Source organism: Sminthopsis crassicaudata, chromosome 6, assembly GCF_048593235.1.
Source record: "Sminthopsis crassicaudata isolate SCR6 chromosome 6, ASM4859323v1, whole genome shotgun sequence".
Lineage (NCBI taxonomy): Eukaryota > Metazoa > Chordata > Mammalia > Dasyuromorphia > Dasyuridae > Sminthopsis > Sminthopsis crassicaudata.
This window is the reverse complement of record NC_133622.1, coordinates 104,951,491-104,957,922: the sequence shown is the minus strand read 5'-3', so window position 1 is coordinate 104,957,922 and position 6,432 is coordinate 104,951,491.

Genomic DNA, 6,432 nt, shown 5'->3' with positions numbered 1-6,432 from the left:
AACTGGGTGTTTTCTGGGAAAGATATGCTTTTCCCAGGAAAGAGCTTGAGACCCCAAATCACCCTTCTTTTACAGATTAAAGGGGACATAGTTTCAGGGCCCCCCTCACATAATTTACATCATTCTCATTGAACTTAATCTCCCATGGAATATAGTGACAAGGAAGTCTCTTTTCCTCAGTTCCATTGGCTTCTGACTGATTATACAAGAATAGATGAAAGAATGAATGAATGAGAAAAAGGATTATTTTACTCTTGTATTAAATAATTAATTATTGAATTAAAACAAAGGTTTTCCCCTTTTCAACTTCCTTATTCAGAAATCAGCACCTGTAGGTACTCAGGTAGCCTTTGAAGTACAGGGCTGATCAAAAGATAAAGTTAGGAGAATTGATGAATTTGGGCCCATTGTTTCTTATTAAGGCAAGTCTGGAAAAATGTGGATTCTCTCTTTGGTCACATAGAGCTCAAGAACTCTGGAGAGGTAAACTTGAAACAAGGATACTTACAACAGGTATTAGCTTAGTGGAAATGATGAGATGATGATTCTCTAGTTCACATATATACTTAGTATGATGATGTAATGGTTCTCTAGTTCACACATACTCAGTATGCTGTAATGATGTAATTACAATGAGGTATATAAGGACTAAGAAGGACTGGAAAAGGGACATTCCATCTTTTACCATTCTCATTGTGGCTGTCCTGCCTTCATCGCTTCTCCACTAATACCAAGGACTCGGGCTGATCCTGAGGTACTCCAGAAAGCTAGCCAGAACATTACAGGTTAGACAGTTGATATGCATACAGATAATTCACTTTAACCAAAAATGAATGATCCAAATCAGGAATCCCAGACCCTCATAGGAACAGATTTACCTCTCATTATAAGACTCATTTTCTCATTAATTGATAACTAACCAGAGTTAATTTCTATCCCCAGGAATACCCATTCTTCCAAGGCCAGAGAAGCATTAAGTGAGCTTCATGATTAGTCAGAGATGGCAAATGTCCCTTTTTAGTAATGAAATTATTAATCAATTAATTGATTAAATGATTAATTACCCATAAATTATTTCCCTTGAACTTTTTATGTGTCACAGAAGCATTTGCTAAGCACAATTCTAACTAGTGGGTATACAAATAGAAAAAGAAGATGGCTCTTGACCTTAAGCAGCTCACATTCTCATGTGGGTGCAATTTCCTAGGCAAGGTTTTAGCTGTTAGTCAATGGGTCCTGAGAGTAAGTACAGCAACAAAACAAATGATCTTTTCTCTTCTCTAACACCATTTTCACTAGTTTCTGATGTCAAATATTTGAGAGCACCAAAACCTTTGATAGAGAGAACTTTTTTTTTCTGGTTCTAAAGTAGCTGTGTCTATAGCATGCACTTTCAATGATGCATCCTCAGGGATTCTTCCCAGAATGGCTTTGGTAGCTGTTGTAGAAGTAGCTTGGCATAATTGGAATGAAGGAGGGTATGGAGTCAGAAGGCCTGGATTACTTACTATAAAATGCAAGTCTCTTAATCTGTCTGGTTTGACTTTATCTCCCAAATTTAGGAGGATAGCTAGATGGTACAGTGGATAGAGACTGTCCTGGAGGCAGGAGGACCTGAGTTCAAATCTGCCTTAAATGTCTAATACTTATTAGCTGTGTATCTGTGGCCAAATCACTCAACCCCAATTGCCTCTCAAAAATCAATGTAAAACGGACTGTCATAGAAAGCTTTTGAAGTTCCTTTCCTTTCTAAATATTGAATATGAAATGATTACTAGTTTGTCTATGTATAATCTAATGACACATATGTCTATGTTTGAGTTTCAACATCGATATGTTTATTCTTCATGTGGGGACAGACCCAAAGACTTCCAGTGCCTGAGAAACTCCTCTTCCAATTCCTTGCATTTTTACTATCTCCCGATCCTGGAATTTTTCCCTTCTTTTTCTTCTTCTCCTTGACCTCAATGTCTTTCTTCACTTAACCATATGCAAGAACTCATTCCAAGTTCCCCTTAATATTAGTCCCTTCCCTCTGAGTTACTTCTGATCCATGCTCTATACTTCTTCTTGATATATGTTTCTGGCATGTTGCCCGCCCTATTAGATTGTGAATTCTTCAAGGACAGGGACAGTTGTTGCACTTTCTTTCTTTTTGTATCTTTACTTTCTTTGTTTCTTTTTCTCTCTCTTTCATTGTCCTTCCCTACTCCTTTCCTTTTTCCTTCCCTCTATATTATGCTCATCTTTCCTTCTTCTCTCTGTCTCCTTCCTTCCTTCCATTTTTCCTTCTTTTCTTCTTCCTTCCCTCCCTCCTACTCCTTCCTTCCTTTTATCTTTATATCCATGTTTTCTTCCTTCTTTTAATCCTTCCTCTCTCTCATCTTTCCTCCCTCCCTCCCTCTCTTTTCTCTCATTCTTTCTTCTTCCCTCCCCCCCGGTTCCTTCCTTCTTCACTTCTTTCTCTGTGCCTGTGCACAGTGCCTGGCAAAGAATATATGATTATTAAATGCCTACTAATTGACTTGACTAGACCATCATATATATATGATATACCTGAGCCATTGGCAGAAATATGGGCAGAGCTTATTGTTTGATCTGCAGAGAGACTATGCACCTAGACCAATAAAACATTTTTTCATTTCATTTTCATTTTTCTCAATTACATGTAAACAACCTGTGTGTATACATCCATACACATATGCACATACACATATTTGTGATAGCACACCTGAACCTAAAACTCTCATATTTTCATTCTGCTAGTACAGATTTCTCCACATGATGGATAGTTGCTTGGTCTTTGAAATTTATTAGCAGACAGTTAGGTAGGAAATAGATGGATGCTAATGGATATGTCAAATACCACTTGAAAAAATGGCAAATTCTCTTTCTAGTCTTGTAAATCTTTTAAAACTTAACTTACTTGTTCATTAACATTCTCTTCTAGGATATATATTTAGTATTCCGTCTTTGTCTTTTAGCAATCTGGGTCTCATTTTAGTTACACACAGCAACTGCTCTGCTTTCTTAGTAAATCCTCATAGAATTCATTCATTCATTCAAACATTTCTCAGATCATCTTTTTCTTGGACCCTGTACCAGCTGCCATGGAGAATACAAATGACCTTGCCTTATAGGAGTACATAATCTGTGAGCTTCTTGTGGTTAGACCACAGCTGGAGAAACCCTGGTCAGTTATTTAGTTGAGGGGATTCTTGTTCAGGGGATGTTTAGAGGGAATTTTTACATTATGCTATCTGTCTGATGTCATGATCTATCTATCTTTTCTGTTACTCTTGTATTCTTCTGTTATTCTTTTTTTTTTTTTGCTTTACATATCTTAATGATAAGGAAATATAATTATGCTGTAATTAATTACAATGTTGTTTTTTTCATATAAAAATTTCTGTGATAAAGATCTGAGGGTTTTATTCGACTGCACACTCAATATGAGATATGATATAGTGGTCCACATAACTGTGATCATAGTCTGCATTAAGGGAGGAATAGTGTCCAGATGGAAGGAGGTGACAGTCCTCCTATATTCCATCCTAGTCAGACTACATCTGAAATAGTGCATTCAAATCTGGATAACTTATTTTAGGAAGGACATTGAGAAACTAGAATGTTCCAAAGGAAAGGACAGCCAGGATGATGATAAAGCTCAAAACAATTCTAGTTATGGGTCTTCAGGTTCATGAAGTCCTGAATGTTTATTCTGGAGAAGAAAAGCCTTCAAATAAGATAGAGAGATTAGGCTTGTTTTGTTTCAATTGAGGATCAAGCTAAGAGTAGTGGAGCTAAGAGCTAAGAGGGAGTCAGATTTTATATCAATACAATAGACCAACCCAAAGTAAAATAAAATAGCTTGATTCAAACAATCATGGCTGAAAACTTCTTTGAAATCCTCTTGTTCTCCAGAGAGATCAAATTCACAGCTTGCAACATTCTCAAGTATAGCCTGATAATTGGGAAATATTTAGTAAAATATGATAGAAACTAGGTAATATTAATATATGGTTTTCTATATGAGGCTTGCAGGAATTTTTATATACAGTTTAGCAGCTACGATTTCTATTTGTTTGACACTACTGCTCTAGTAGAAAACCTTCTTTTTTAAGTGAGAAAATTGAGTTCTAGATGATTCGGCCAAAATCATTTGAGTAATAACTGCAGAGCCAGAATTTTAACTTGGGGCCCCTGAATTCAGAGCAAATTAATTAATTAACTCTACTCTGTTGCTTCTTACTGGAGTTTCATATGGAAGCTGGAAAATAATTTCTTAGTTATGTTGGAGGTAGGAGTAGGGATGGGAGAGGAGTAGAGATTCTAGTTCATGTGTGGATTGAACTGGATGGCCTAGTGCTGGTAGTTTATGAGATCAACACATTGTGGGGTAGGAGAGAGAAGCCGTTTCATCAGTAATCACCTGCTTGCCACAAAGAGTCATATTGATGGGGTGATAGCCCCTTTGAGATTCCTTGTCTGATCTCCAACTTCCTTTGGGACTGCTCTTTGATCACAAGATCTTGTCAAAACAGTTTGGGCTGTATCTAGCTGGCTTGGATTTTCTCAACCCCCAACTATCTGCTCAGGTTTCCCCAAAACAGTTTCTTCCTTATCTGAAAAGCCTACCAAGAATCTGGCCTTCCAGGAATCAACCTGGGGTTCATCCATGTGCCCTTTCAGCAGATAAAAACAGCAAAGGTAGAATCATCCCTTGTCAGAGAGTTGAAACATGCAAGCCATATGCTTTGCATCACAGACTCTCTGTCCCCGCCGCTGCTGTCAGTGTGTATCTTCCTCTATCTAATGCCTTTTATTAACCAGATTTTAAACCTTGCTTCCAAACCTTGCACTCGGTTCATACCAGCCTTGGGTCTGCCAACTGGCATCCCCTTGCAGGCAGTTTGGTCTTCCTGGAGGCTAAATGCCTGTCTATTCCTTTACTATCAATAAAGACTTTGTTTCCATACATCACTGAGTAGTGAATTCATTCCTTACCAAATCTACCCAGTGGTAACTTTGGGAAGGAGAGAGATAATCAGACCCAGGAAGAAAGGAACTGACCTATCGTGGTTTAGAACCTCAGTTTACTCCTCATCAATATCAGCAGGTCTCTTTGTGTGAAAAAAGTATTTCCAAAGCCATTGAATGCTGCCTCTCAGGACAGTCAATAAGTACCCCTCCCCCAGACATTGCTCAAGCTATCCATGTGATGTTTATAGATAAATAAGGTGCCTCTTTTTCCTTCATAATATCAGTCATTTCTGCCTCTTGCTCATATTAAAAAAATCTTTCCTTCCCAGTAGAAGCTTGGATCTCCAGCTCTTGATTCTAACTTTTTTCTAGTGAACATAGAGATTTATCTACATAGCTTGTAATCAATCTTCTCCAAGAACTATAGAAAAACGATTCATTTTCACTGACTCCTTCTAGGATTGTAGCATTCAGTTTTAGAGCTAGAAGGGACCTCAAAGGTCAATTTTATTATTCAATATTATTCAATTTATTCAACTTATTTATTTTTAGAGACGAAGAACCTGAAGTCCAGACAGAAGTGACTTTTCCAGCATGGCATAGGACACAAATGACAGTCTTGGTATTTGAATCTAGTGTTCTTTTGAAATCCATAATTTGTGTATACTCTGAGTCTTCACAAGGTATTTTCTTGGGTGTCATTACATAATTGGAATGAGCTTGACAAAATACTTTGATATTTCCGAGAAGAAGTAAACATTTTATGCATAATTAGGATCATTCAAAATGCTTTAGACCTGACTAAAGGGTCAGTCAGTTAATAAACATTTATAATGTTTATAATTTATAATATATATTTTACAATATATATATAGTATATATTTATAATGTTATAATTTTTTTTCTACATGCAAGATACATTGTTAAGTGCTGGGAATATAAAAAAAGGTAAAAGTTTCTGCTCTCACAGAGCTCATAAGGGAGCCACGGGGGAGACAATATGCAGACAGCTATGAACAAATAAATTATATGTAGAGTAAATAGAAGATAATTAACAAAAAGAAGGCCCTAGAATTAAGAGAGGCTGGAAAAAGCTTCCAATAGAGAGATTTTAAATGGGGTTTGGGTAAGGAAGTGCAATTCACTGTGCTCACATTGACTAGTAGTAGAAATATCAGTTCTCAACTTGAGCCATTGGCAGAGATATGGACAGAGGTCATTGTTTTTGAGAGACCATGCACCAAGACAAATAAAACATTTTTCATTTTGTTTTAATTTTTCTCAGTTACATGCGAACAACAATTTTTGTTTTTAAATTTTAAATTCCAAAATCTCTCTCCCTCCTTGAGAAGACATATTTTATACATACAAAACATTTCCACATTAGCCTTGTTGAAAAAGAAAATGCAGACTAAAAAAAACAGGAACAATAGTTTTGGTTTTTTTAAA